Source organism: Equus asinus, chromosome 1 (genome assembly GCF_041296235.1).
Source record: "Equus asinus isolate D_3611 breed Donkey chromosome 1, EquAss-T2T_v2, whole genome shotgun sequence".
In the NCBI taxonomy this organism is placed as follows: domain Eukaryota; kingdom Metazoa; phylum Chordata; class Mammalia; order Perissodactyla; family Equidae; genus Equus; species Equus asinus.
The window spans coordinates 136,592,864-136,607,479 of NC_091790.1; the positions used below are offsets into that span (position 1 = coordinate 136,592,864).

Genomic DNA, 14,616 nt, shown 5'->3' on the forward strand with positions numbered 1-14,616 from the left:
TTTAATTCTGCCCTTTTTTGTCACCTCATTGAAACTCTTTTTTTCATATTCTTTCCAATCTGATTGATTTCATTTTTATGGAGTACTAGAGAAGAATGAATTATCTGTTCACATCTCCATTGCATCTCTTGGGAATTCTTCCTCCTTAACTTTGCCCAGCTTATAAATATTGAGAATGTTATTGCAGTGTGTTTTTCAGATCCAGATGGTACAAGTGTTTGGCTCATCGTGATAAGAATTCTTTTGCAACATTTAAGTGTGACTTCACTGTATATAATAGTCACCTTTGTAATATTTAAGTGGTTACATATTTAATGTCTTACATCTTTTGTTTGATCTTTTTATAAAATGTACAATGTAAAAATGGCTGCTACATTCTTTGCTGTTAGTTCTAACTTTAATGGATTTTTGGTCTGCTTAAAATGAAAGTTTTGCATTACTGGTGACAGTACCTCGGGTAAGGTCTAATCCCCAGGTGTAATTTCCATCATTCCTCTAAAAACATCACAAATAAACATACAACCTAAGTAAAATAGTGTACTTGCCAAGCAAACCTAGTTTTGAATTAAATTCATACTTATTCTAGAATATAGTCCCTTAGTCTCTCCTATATGGAAATTCTGGCGATCAGTGAGCATGATGCACTGATATTGTAGATACTCATTGCTAGTATCTGAAAAGTCAAAGGATTATGAGATCAAAACATTAAATTTTTTCTTTTAATATACTCTTACATCATGGGTCTCTGCTGGGTATAGAATAAGGGCTAGACATTTACCCCCTAGAGATGCTATTTGAATATTAATGGTGTATTTTTCTTTAGGATGATGCATATTGAAGCAACACACCTTTTTTTTTTTCACTTTTTATTGAGATTATGATAATTTACAACCTTGTGAAATTTCAGTTGTACATTTTTGTTTGTCAGTCATATTGTAGGTGCCCACCTCCCACCCCCCTTTCCCCTGGTAACCACTAATCTTTTCTCTTTGTCTGCGTGAAGCAGCACACTTTTTATTTGATTAGGAAATACATAGTTGGGTAGTACCAGTAATATTTTGTCATTATCCATTTTGACAGTGACTGTCACTATTAAAAACTTCATTATGTCATTTATACTTTTTAGATTGAATGAATAGAGAGATAGCTCTAATATGTTAACTGTATTTGCAAATTTCTAACAAGGGCTTCTGGTCCTGAAAAAACATAACCACTCATTTAGTTCATTTTGTGGTGATAAATCTGTTAGAGTGAAAAAAGCTTATTTATGATTGGCTAAAAATAATTCAGGCAGTTATGTATTTACTGAGTGTTTATTATATGCCAGGTTCTTTGCTTTGCAATTGGCTGTATTGTGATGAACTGTACACAATGTAATCAATATAATCCTGGTTTTCTAGAGTATGTCATCTATTAAGAAGGACTTGGATTGAAGTAGCTGCAAGTGTGATGGGCCTTAGAAGGAAGTTGAGCATACAGTGGGAGCATTGGGATCTAACACTCCTTCGTGGGTCAAGACTAAGGAGGACCTGAGGAGGAGCAGGAGGAGTTAACAGGGCCAAGATATGAGGGGTTGTGGATATGAGATTATTGGTATCATATGAAGTGTTTGTTGCAGAGATGTCAAGCAAAATGAGGACTGGAAATATCAATCTATTGGATTTATAGCAACAAAGAAGTCAGAGTTGACATTGTTGGGGACAGATTTGGTTCAAGTATAAGTGTAGGATGAAGATATTTTATAAAGAGGAGAGATGTGGAATTGAGAGTTCTGGGGAAACCTGAATATTTGAAAATTGATGTGAAAGACTGAGAGGTTGAAAAGAAAATAGAGAATATAATAATGTATTAAGACTGTAGGGGTTATAGCAGAGACTGAGTTTTTCAAGCTCACCATCTATTATAATAGGAAAGAATAAGTGTGGAAATTTGGTGGCAGGAAATTGAGGGAGTAAGTGACATGGACACACTTTATTTTTTGCATTAATTAAAAATTTTAGCTATGCTAAGGTAAATATTTTACTTGACAAGAATTAATTATAAAAAATGTTTTTGAAAGAAATTCTTATTTGGGCTTTTAAAAATTGTCATGAAGTGACTTCTAAGTACTTTTTCATTAATGTATGTAGTGATATGTGGGGGAGGTGTAACTACAGTTATCTGACCTAGTGAAAAGTTTTGAAGTTGAAAAACCTATAATGATGATTCAAATTAATAATTGTTTTATTTTAGATAATACAGTATCTAAGAAGTATGCTACATTTGCATATGTGAGTCATGCATGTAATAATAAAAGTTTGTCTTATTCTCTGAAAATAGGTAAGAATACGTGTACAGATACATTAAAATGCCCCAAGGAATTCATTGTAATGGGATTTTACCTTAGGTTTTCTAGGAAAACTATTAGAGTTGTGTTTTTAACTTGGTGATTTAGTGACAATGTCAGAGTGACTCAGAGAGCAGAGCCTTAGTTGGAATGGTTTGGTGGTGATGACACACCTCCACCCGCAGTTCTTCTCCCCTGATCCCTGCACTGCTTCCTTTGCTAGCCACCGTCATCCTGCCTTTTCCCTTCACCTCTTATTTGACTCTTTTGCTCCTGGTTGGGAGAGCGTGAGAAGTTTGTTTACTTCTTGTAGATAACGTGCTGTGGGATATAGCAATAGAGTCAGTTGATAAGTGGGACAGGGTGAGTCCATAAAAATGAGAGGAATTTCATTCTAACTTCCTCTTATTTTTGTCTTTATTAATTAGATGCACCTGTTTTATTTTATGCATTTATTTTTCTTTCCTTTTCTCTCTTTCCTCTGATCTTCTAAACACAGTATTGTACCTTTTCCTGAGCTCTCTAGTTGGGCCTGTTCAGACATGATCCATTAACACTTTAAAAAATTCATTTAATTTACCTGGAGTTGTGGAATTTAGCCAAAGCAAGATTTAATTTTTGCTTGGACCTCAGTGAATCAGAGTGAAAAATCATTTTATACTCTGGTAATCATAGGAATAGTAATTAATTTCCAACTGAATTTATGCTCTCATTCTCTTTAGCATTTAAATTTATTTTCATTCCTGCTGATGACTAGAGGATTGTGAAAAATACTTCCTTTTGAAATGTTCTTTAAAAGAACCACTCTAAGATTCAGAGCATTTCTGGATTCTGGTGTGATATATATATATATATATGTGTGTGTGTATATATATATATATTTTCTTTTTTTTTTTTTTACATTGCAGGCAAGTTCATATATATAATGTACCTGCTCATCTACTTGCTAATTTTTCCTTGGTAGATTATATGTTCCTTTTTTCTTTCACATCGCTCATTTATCGGAAATAGAGTTTTTGGTAGAGGGCAGAGACTCTGGTCTTAGGAGTAGATTACATGGAACACCTGAGGGCTGACTTGTGATTCTGAATTTGCTTCTGCATAAACAAGCATTGGTGGTATACCCAGTAAGTCTCAGATTATATGACTACGTAGTTTAATACATGAAGTACCAAGTAATATGACGCACCCAGTTGATTGTGTAGGGGAGGAAGACAATCCCTCTACCCTCTAGGTGCTTCTGGCTGGTCTAAGAATTAAATTGACGTGAGTCAGAATAACAGGAGAAAATCAGATGAGGTTTTATAACATGTATGCATGGGAGGAACCCAGGAAAGTGGAGTAGCTCGCCAGAATGGCTAAAGCCCACCATAAATACCATCTTCAGCTAAAGACAAAGGAGGATGTTGGGGGTAGTGGTTTGGGACTTCAGAGGGGAGGAAGGCAATTCACATGGAGATGAAAATGCATATGTTTATGAAACAAGTGTTTGCTGGGCCCTCTATAGACAGTGTGACCCAGAGACAGATTATACATTACACTACACTTATCTTATGGTATTAGCTCCTTCCTGGAACAGGCCTTCTATCTTAAATTCTTTTAGGCAGTTAGGGGAAAGGTCAGTTTCTTTCAAAGTCTTTTGTTGTTAAAAATAATCAAGCCAAACAGACACATTTCGAGGTGGCCAATTCTGATCCCCAGCAATTAAAAAATGAAAGAAAACTGGTACCTCTTCTGTATCTTGTACCTTCCTTGAGATTTACTGTGTTTACCAGTTTTGTTCACTTTTATAACTGACAGGGAACATTTTTACATTATTTGACATTTCTTGAGTTTATGGACAGAGAGTCATATAGTTGGGATTTACTGGGAATAAGAATCAGAGCACATTTATGTTAAACTATGTCTGAATGAAGCATTTAATTTCTTTTTCACTTGAAGTGTATCTAAATTAGTTTCAAGAAAAGTTATTTTATTTTTTAAAGATTGGCACCTGGGCTAATAACTGTTGCCAATCTTTTTTTTTCCTGCTTTTTCTCCCCAAATCCCCCTAGTACATAGCTGTATATTTTAGTTGTGGGTCCTTCTAGTTGTGACATATGGGACGCCGCCTCAACATGACCTGATGAGCAGTGCCATGTCCACGCCCAGGATCCGAACCAGTGAAACCCTGGGCCACTGAAGTGGATCACGCAAACTTAACCACTCGGCTATGGGGCCGACCCCGAGAAAAGTTGCTTTTAAAAATTGAAACTGCATATTATTTTTTGTTTTGCTTGAAAGGAACTACTTCAGTGAACCTGAGAGCATTCTGGGTTATGCACGTTACTATACAAAATTGGGGTTCTCTACCTGATGCTCATGAAATAAGCCGATTAATGATGGCATCAGCCTTTGGGAAAAGAGATCAGCTTTATTCTGCGAGATTGATCTGTAGGAGAACAGGCTGCCTGAGTCCTCAGATCTGTCTCCCTGATTCAGGATCTGGGGTGAAATTTAAGAGGTTAGGGAGACCAGGCTGGCATGTGGAAACACTCGTGGGACAGGTTTTGGTTGGTGGGCTTCAAGCATTTATGGTAAGGTTTTATACATTTATGACAGGGTTCTAAACATTTGCGATGGGGTTCTAAACATTTTTGATGTGGTGGGTAAGGAATTTTAACACTGGATCTTCCTGAATGAGGGACCCCTTGCTTTTAATAAGAGTCCTACTTTCAAGTTCCAGTTGTGTCCCAGTCCTTGGATTCCATAGGAAGGAAGGAGGATCTTTGGTTCTGAAGTCGTTTCAGGTCAGGATTTCTTCTTTTGTGCATGCCCTGGCTACATGACTTTGCAGATTTTCTGTAAGGCAATTAGTGTTTTTTTTTTTTTTTTTGGTATAACCCATTTATTAAGGTCTTTAAATTCTGTCAATGATGTGTTGTTTTCTTTTTTGAAATATTTTATTGAGGTCATAAGGGTTTATACATTGTGTAATTTCAGGTGTACATTATTATTTATCAGTTTCTATATAGACTGCATTGTGCTCACCACCAATAATCTAATTTTTATCTGTCACCATCTATATGTGCCCCTTTTCTTAATCACTATGTTGATTTTCTTAAACACTATGTTGTTATGGAGCCTCAAGGAGCTGGTGACCCACAAGTGAGTCCTTTTGCCCAGAGCTGCCTGTGCCTGTAGAATGATACTGGGTTTGGAATAGCAGAGCAGAAACGTTATTCATTGATCAATGAATGGAGGCGGGAGAGCTTGTGCTCTAAAACACCTTCTCTCTGAAGAGAAGGTGAGCAGGGTTCTTATGGGATGTGAAGGGGGAGGAGTCTCTTTGTCATCGCTTGGGGTGGGGGCACTTGGGGCATGTGTAGATCTTCTCTTCTTGCACATGGCACCTTTTGCACGTGGCACCCCATCGCCATTTTGGACCTTTCTGGTTTAGCCCAGTTCTGTCGTTTAGCCACCTGGCATTGTTCTGCCTTGGTTCCTATAAGCAAGCCCAACTTAAAAACAAAGCATTAGACATGGAAGATGTTTTAGGGACTTCCCTGGGTGACAATAAGAGATGGAGTCGGTTGAACTGGTCCTGGAGGGGCTGTTACTGAACCAGGTTTGGTTTTTGCCCGTTGCCTGGAAAGCTAAACACCAAGATGATGAGATTGCAGCAGAGAGAGAATTTAATCACAAGACAGCCAAGTGAGGAAGCAAGAAAATCAGTCTCAAATCTGCTTCCCTGAAAATGAAGACTCAGGGATATTTATGGGGTAGCGCAGGCAAGGTGGTCTGAAATGTAGAGATAGATGATTGGAGGTGAGGTAATTGATGATCTGCACAAGCATAGTCAGACTTCATGCCCCTTCATAGGATGCATGTTCACAAAATGGTGGCATTAGCATGACCTGAGGGTGGAGTTTTTAGCCTCTTGACGTCAAATTTTGCTTATTGGCCATCTGCACCGACCCAGTTGATGGATTGGTAGTCTCAACCAGCCAGAAGTGGACAGGGGCTTCTAATTCCTGAAAAACAGCTCAGACACCCATTACCATGGTGATCCAGGCTCCAGGGAGATGTTATCTATAGGAACCTAGCATATTGCCTAAATAGCACAGTTAACAATGGGTGGGTAAACAGCTAAAAGCTATAATCGGTAATTGCAAAGAGGAAAAAAGCTAGTTCCTAGCTACTTAATCATCAATGGCTAACTGTTTGCCACTTTCAATTCCACCTGTTCTTTGGTCATTCCTCATTCTTGAGGGATTCAGGGTGACAACCAATCTAGTTATTCCTGCTGAATTGGGGCATAGATCTGGGTTAGAGGAATGAAACTGTTTAGCACTCATCGGGAAATATTCTCTTGTTCTTGGTTTCAGGTTGACATTTTGCCTTATTAGGATTTTTGTACCTTGTTCAGCAGTTTTGGAACAACATCTAAAAGCACATTTTAAAATCAAGTATCTGACCAGAAGGATAAGAAGTATAGACCACTGAAATTTTAACAGTCCCTGTAAAATAGACCTAATCCCTGTGGGACCCCCATCTGATCTCCAGGTGGGGGCAGACATCTGATCTTAGTTCCTAATAGTCTTTTGTTTTACTGGATATGCATCAGAGATGGGAGCAACGCTGATCTTTCAGTTGTCATTGATGATAGCTATCGGCATAGATTCTCTGCCTTGTCCCCGGGGGTCATCACATTCCTAAGGAACTTAAAGGAATAAAGTTATCAACTTATAGCAGCTGAGAGGGGCCATCAAATCTACAGAGCATATCTGGGTTAGTTAATGAGAGGTCATTCAAAATTACAATATGGTTTCTTTTCTACAGTATGGCTTCCCTTGTGTCAACCTTGTTTTGAGCCGGTATCAGGCCTACGATTACATGCACTGAAAACTTTGCATACCATCAGCACTAGTTTGTGGAGTACTGCACTTTAACATAGACAGATGTATTTAATTTCTTATAATCTTTAAAATATTTTTTTCCTCAAAATATGATTTTGACAGTTGTATGAAAATTGTAGGTTGTAGAACTTATTTAAATCATAGAATAATGAACATAGCTTTTAGGTGCAAATACTTCTTCCCCTATTTCCATTGATTCCTTTCTAGCAAGATGTGCCTTCTCTCTCTCTCTCTCTCTAGGCTCAGGCAAGGGGAGGGACCCTAGTCACCCTGCCTGGAGTAGTGTTTGAGCAGTGAGTGTTTCTGCCAGTCACCAGGCCTGCCCAGCCAGACCCATGCACATGTGTAGAGCTAGAGTCCTCATTGCAGGGTTGGCTTGGGCCAAGTTTTTGATGCCATGCTATTTGGGCACACCTGCACGCCTTATCTTTTATTTTAACTTGTTTTTCTTTGCCTCTGTACCCCACGCAACACCATTTAAAAGTAATGTAAAGTAAAATCTACATGTGGCAAAAACATAATATTTAAACAAAAGGTAAAAGGCTTTTTATTCTGCCCCACCCAGCATTCCCTTTCCTACTCCTTGGAGTAAACCACTTTTACAGCTTTTAAATTTTTTTCCTAGTAGATTTCATTGTAATTTAAAATACTACATTAAAATATCTTTTTCCTGGGGCTGGCCCCGTGGCCGAGTGGTTAAGTTCGCGCGCTCCGCTGCAGGCGGCCCAGTGTTTCGTTGGTTCGAATCCTGGGCGCGGACATGGCACTGCTCATCGAACCACGCTGAGGCGGCATCCCACATGCTACAACTAGAAGGACCCACAATGAGAAATATACAACTATGTACTGGGGGGCTTTGGGGAGAAAAAGGAAAAAATAAAATCTTTAAAAAAAAACACCACAAAACTTTAAAAAAAAAAAAATATCTTTTTCCTGGTTTATCATGGTAGATGATTGTTGATGCTCTGTTTGCTCCCCTTAATAAAATATCAATAAGAGGTTGGAATTTGGCATGCTTCCTTTTATTTCTTTTTCCTTCTCCTTCCAAGTTTTGTTGGTGAAACTATTATTTTTTACTTTGTCAAGTTTATAACGTAACTTTTTGCAACTATAATCTTCTGTCCTTTTTCAATGGGTTATTTGTAAAAAAATTAGCCTAATAGAAATCGTGTTTACTGTATTATGATTCTCTAAATTTTATCATCTGTCGAACTGAGTAGAATGATTGGACTTATAAAAAAAGGCAAAGTAATCCTTTGTCTCTAAATGAAAATCAAAATCCATTAATGTTTTTTCTATTTCTGTTTTGAGCATTTTTCAGTTTTTTTAGGTCCTACTCAGTTGCTATCATTTCTTTATAATATTCCTTTTTTTGTATATTCCTTTGTCTTGTTTTGTGAGTTACCTCTTTGAGAATTTTTTTTGATATGGGACACATGGGAGGTAAATTTTCAGATTTTGAAATGATCTTCATTTAGTCCATACACGTGACTGAAAGAAAAGTTATTTCTTCTTAGAAAATGGAAGGCATTGCCCATTTGTCTTCGGGCCTCCTATTTTGTAGCAAAGAGTCAGTTGCTGTTCTTATTCTCATTCCACCATAAATGATGTGTTTCCTTTAGAAATTTTTAGGAGTTTTCTCTTTTTACTTGATGTTCTAAAATTTCACTAGTTGTCTAGAAAAGTCATCTATGTCAAACTCTGTACTCCTAGATGATGAAACAAGAAGTATTATTTAACATTTACCTGCGTGAGATCCTATGTTACTTGTTATACCAGGAGCTTTTGAAATTTATTTGTGCTCCAGAAGTTTATAATAACAGGTAGGACTGTGGGATAATATGCCAGTTAAGAGCACAGAGTTCACAAACAAAAGACCATCAGAGATGTTCATGCTGTGAATGGCTCACTTTTATACCCCTGCAGGAATGGGAAATATTGACATTTATGAGAGTGGGAGTAGAAGCTAGGCACCATTAGCTAAGGCAGCACTGACTGTACAGTAATTCTGAACTAGATTTTAGTAACGTTCTTTTAGCTTTTAAGAACTGAATCATGATCATGGTGATGATGATGGCTATGATAATAATATTTGAAGTTTTTTGCCCTTTATTATGTGTGAAGAACTATACTAATCATTTTTCTTATGTTTTCTTTAGTATTCACAGAATATTCTTCAGAGATGTTGTTACTGTCTCTATTTTATAGATGAGGAAATGGATGTTTTGTAAAACAAGTGGCAGAGCCAGGATTTAAACTTAGGTCTGTTGGAATGCAGAGCTTGTTGCTTTTAACCACTACTCTACTATACTGTCCACTCGTGTGATAGCTGTTATATACAGTGGGAGCTCATGGTTAGTAGGCAGATTTTTATTATTCTTCTCCAGCAGTTGGGTTATATACTTACTAGAGTTAATTATGTTTTTTTCCTAAACCTGTTGTTTCTGCCAGTTGTGTTTGTTACTGTATTTATGTTGTTTAAACAAATAAACTAATGAAATGCAACAAGTTTTTGGCAGTAAGTTGAATACATTGGAAAAACTAAACATATTGTTAAAAATAAATTTCCTTTTGAATTTGTTGTAGATGAGACAACTCATAAAAATTGGGGGATATAAGGTAATTAAATGTGATTTGGCATTCAGATTGTTTTGCATTTGTCTTTAAGTTCCTGCTTCACCTTAGAGAAATTGAAACTTGAAATTATAGGAAATTTATTTGTGATTTGGCTCATATGAGACTAAAAAGTTAACGCTTCACTCAAATGAAAAGACAGATGCTAAATTGTAAATGAATGAATGAAGTACATTTATACAATTGTGGTTAAAATATTCAGTACACATGTAAACACACACACGTAGAAGTATTCCTGTTTTAACTTTGATTAGTTGACCAACTAAAAGATTTTCTGCTGAACTCCAACACAGAGTCAGCAAACTTTGTCTTTAAGGGGCCAGAAAATAAATACTTTAAGCTTTGTGGGCCATAAGGTCTCAGTTGCAACTATTCAGCTCTCCCCTTGTAGCTCAAAAGCAGCCATAGACAATATGTAGACAAGTTCTTGTGGCTCTCTTCCGATAAGACTTTATTTAGAAACATAGGCTGTTGGCTAGATTTGGCTCCTGGGCCTGATCTCTGCTCTAGAATTACAATTCATAAAGTTTGGAGATGTTTTGAACATCTTTTGTATCCTTAATGGTGAACTTGGAGCTCTCTCTGTGGTGAATGACTGTGTCCTGGGTCAGGTCAGGGATTTCTGAACAGAGTGAGGACTGAGGTTTGGATAGATCCAGAGTGATCTTAGGAGTTCTTTTACAGTCTGCTCATGCTTTGAAGGATTATGTGGATACTTCATGGTACCACAGGGTTGTTGGTTTAGCTTCAAAGTGTTTGAAAATCAGATTTTCTCTGAGGTCCATTGATAAACCCTCTGCCAGCTGTAAGTAGATTGAAACCACTGAGTAGACCTCTGATCTAAGCAGACTGGAATTTCCAGGGGCCATGGACATATAGTATAAAGTTGCAAGTATAAATTTGACTTGAGGTTATTATTCAAGAAGCTGTAGCACTCTACTGAATCATTTACAAAGATGTGGTAATTGGGTGACTGGTGTTCAGCATATAATAGAATTTTGAAACTTTAGAGCTGGAAGCAACCCTTTAGATAAACCCCGGTTTTTTATAGGAAACTGATGCCCAGAGATATTAATAAGAGATTTGACTTAAATCACATGGCTCATTAATAACAGACCAAGGAAGGATCATTAAGGTGCTGATTACCTCTGTACCATCTTGTCTTTCTATGTGGTAAATTTGTACAAAATTTTGATTTATGTGCAACTTTTATAGGACTCATTTTGTGGAGGTGGGTGTCCTAGATCAGCTGTTTAAAAGCATACTATTAGTTAGTTGTTTATGCGTATGTTATCTTTAATATTTTATGTTGTGATGGTAAAAATGCCCCCAGAATTGTTTAATTCATTCCATTCAACTTGCAAATAGCCTTTAACAGCTTTTAGCTTTCCATCTTAGAACTAGCAATTTTCTTGGCCATAATATACCTTTTATTTATCCAAATGTTTATGAATAGATCCTTTTAACATACTTTGATTAATTGAGTGAAGTGGCTTGAATTCATGTTTCTTAATGATGGCTAAGGGTTTCTTTGAAGGCTGCACAGTTAATATGTCCACTCCTTAATCAGATAATTTTTATATATGTGTTTTTAATTGGTAGTAAATTGCTGTCAAACTGCAGTTGTAGATTTTGAAAGCATTTTTAATAAAATAAAAATGTTTGATTTATAGATTTTATATTTAAAATCTTCATGCTATTTACATTACCGTGTTTGAATTAACCCTTAATACATGGGCTGTAGAGTCATTTTAGCCATTAAATAATAGAAGTAATAAAAATGTCTAGATTTGTGACAATTTTATAAATAAGCACTAAAGTCCTGAAGCTGAAGAAATCATTACTTTCTCCTATGAATGAGTTTAAATATATTTCTTTCTCCTCAAAATCCAAAATATTCCCTGAAAGGATACGTTTACCGGTTCTGACCTAGTTCTTATTCCAAGTGTTCTTGCCTCTCCGTATCTGCGTCTCTAGCTTTAGCTTTGGGTGAGCTTTTGAGCCCCCTGTGATAGAGAAGTGGAAGTAGCTTTATCTCCGCTTAGCTCTCTTCATGCGAAGGCACCTGGAGACCCAGAGTCTAGTGTGATTCTTTTTCTTCTAAAACATTCTCCCTTCTTCTTTTTCTGTCTCTATAGTTTTATTTATTAAGGTAGAAATCGGGGCTAAAGGAATGATGGTAAAATTTTGCCATTTTTGTTTGAATTGCAAATTTGATTTAGCAGATATTTCTGACCTGCTCTGAGTCAGGCAGTGAGTTCAGTTAGCCCTGAGGAGACACTGAGGATTAAGCCACAGTCTCTGCCTGGAGAGACAGTCACAGATACTCCTCACTATAACATAGGGTGCCGTAAACAGAGCCTTGTGAAACTTAAGGGAACAGTCAGCAGGTTAAGACTCCCTGGAAAAGATGACGCTTGGATTGGGCCTGGAAAGATAGATGGACATTTGGAGTGAGAAAAGGAGAAGGTATGTTCTAGTTATTGTGAACATTATAAGCAATAACAGAGGGTGTGAAAGTCTGGGGTTTGTTTGGGGAATTGCACATAGTCCGTATGACTAAAATATAGGAACTGAAAAGTGAATAGGAAGTTAATTTTTTGTGTCAGTTGCTAACAGTCTTATGTGCCATACTAATTTGGGAGTTTATCCTTGGATTAATGGGGAGCCATCAAACGTTTTAAAGTAGAATATTGGTGGAATTTTATTTCTGCTTTACTTAGCAGCTGTAAACTCAGATGTCTTTAGGGACCAGGCGGGTAAGATATATGTGAAGCTGCCAGGTGTAAGACAGCAGGAGGTGATCAGGCCCACAGGAGGGGTCAGACCTTGCCTGAAGCCTTTCATGTACAAGCTATTTGAAAACACTGTGTCTGCCAAATCAAACAGTATATTGACCAAATCCAATCTGAAGTTAGACCCCTGCTCAGAGCTATCCCTGAAAGCTTTTTGGAGGATGTTGTACAGTGTTTGGTGTACAGTAGGTTGATAGTGTTTGTCAAATAAATGGATGGATGGATTAGGGTGGGGTGTGTGTGTTGTATGCACATTCATTAGGGGGCTATTAAGATAATTCAAGTGAAAGGTGATAATGTTTGAATTAAGACACAAAATGGAGAAAAGAGAAGCATACGTAGATATGAGAAATACTGAAGTGGTAGAATCATCAGAATCTGATTACTAGTTACATATGAAGAGATGGAAGAATTAAAGATGACTTTGAAATTTTTAGGGTGGATTGAGTGGGTGGTGATGAAATGAATCGAAAGACAACATGGGAGAAGGAAGAACTCTGAGAGAAGATACTGATTTTTTTGGGGTGAGAGGGTGGGATGAGGAGTTATTTACTTCTTTTTTTTTTAGTTCGTTTTTTTTTGGTGAGGAAGATTTGCCCTGAGCTAACATCTGTTGCCAATCTTCCTCTTTTTTTCCTCCCCAAGCCCCAGTACATACTTGTATATCCTAGTTGTAAGTCCTTTTAGTTCTTCTATCTGGGATGCCACCACAGTATGGCTTAATGAGCGGCACGTAGATCCATGCCCAAGATCCAAACAGGTGAACCCTGGGCTGCTGAAGTGAAGAGCGTGAACTTAACCACGTGGCCACGGCTCCCCCTCCCCCCCCCCCACCGCCTCCATTTAATTCTTTCTAAGTGGTAAGGCATTACTGTGGATATCTTTCCTGGGGTATTATTTTGGGGCCTTTAGCTGTCATTCTTATTTTCATTCATTATTTTTTGACTAAAATTGTCCCAGAATCAATTTTGTAAGGAAAATCTCAGTCCTGCCTGCAATCTATAAGTGAGGCTGTAGCTATTTTTCAGGCATAAATCCTGGTTAGAGACCTTAATTTTTCTGGTAAGGTATCAATCCTACACTGTTGATTGTCAAAGGATATAGTTTTGCTCACTCTCAGTTTTTACTAGAGAATATAATCTCCAATTCTCAACTTTTAATCAAAAGCATACTTATGATGAATAGTGTTTGTATAAAATGGTCTAATTTCTCTAGATGTTTGGACATTTATCTTTGAGACCATTAAAAGCTGGGTACTTGTTTTACTATTGGTTTTACTTTTCTGACAAATTGCTTTATATCTGTCTATATTTATATATCTATACATCTCTATCTATATATATCACATCACTCTGGCCTTTTCTCTTCAGCTTGCATTAAAGGGCTCTATAAGAAGTAAATGCCAGGAGTCCTTGAATCCATTATTCTGTATTCTGTAAGGCTATTGCAAAGGGTGTTAGCTGGTTTATTGAGAGTCTGGCAAAATTTTCTCTGAGAACTTAATGCCATCAAAAGTGACTTTTGTCTCTTTGTTTTGTCTTTTGTTCTTTTTTCCCCTTGAGTTACTGGTATGTTTTGGCATTATGAACACTGAATTGTATACTGTGGCCCTCCCTATTTGCTTTGGCTGCTAAGACTTTGAGAATCAAATTTATAATCAAATAACATTTGTAGAAAACTTTGTATAATTTTGGTGTACTAAACTACATCTTTCACTTGTTCTTAATATTTTGTTTTACTTTTGTCTTAATCTTTTTTGTTAAAATGTTTTCCCTATGATTGTATTTATTTTGTTAGATATCACATATCTTTTTTTAGTAATGAGGTATTATAATTCAAATAATATCAATTCTGTTTTTGTTTTTAACTGACTTAGGGAGAATTAAAGGAAACAAAATCAGATTCATTCATGTATCCTAAGTGTATAACTCAGTAAACTTTTACAAAGTGAATGTAGTTGTAT

The 14,616-nt window shown here is 36.9% G+C and overlaps 1 protein-coding gene across 2 annotated transcripts in view; it reads left to right on the top strand.

Annotated features, from left to right (window-relative positions):
• VPS50 (VPS50 subunit of EARP/GARPII complex) overlaps positions 1-14,616 on the top strand; it is a 143,433-nt gene that overhangs the window by 27,988 nt on the left and 100,829 nt on the right. The gene's annotated exons all lie outside the window — the stretch shown is intronic.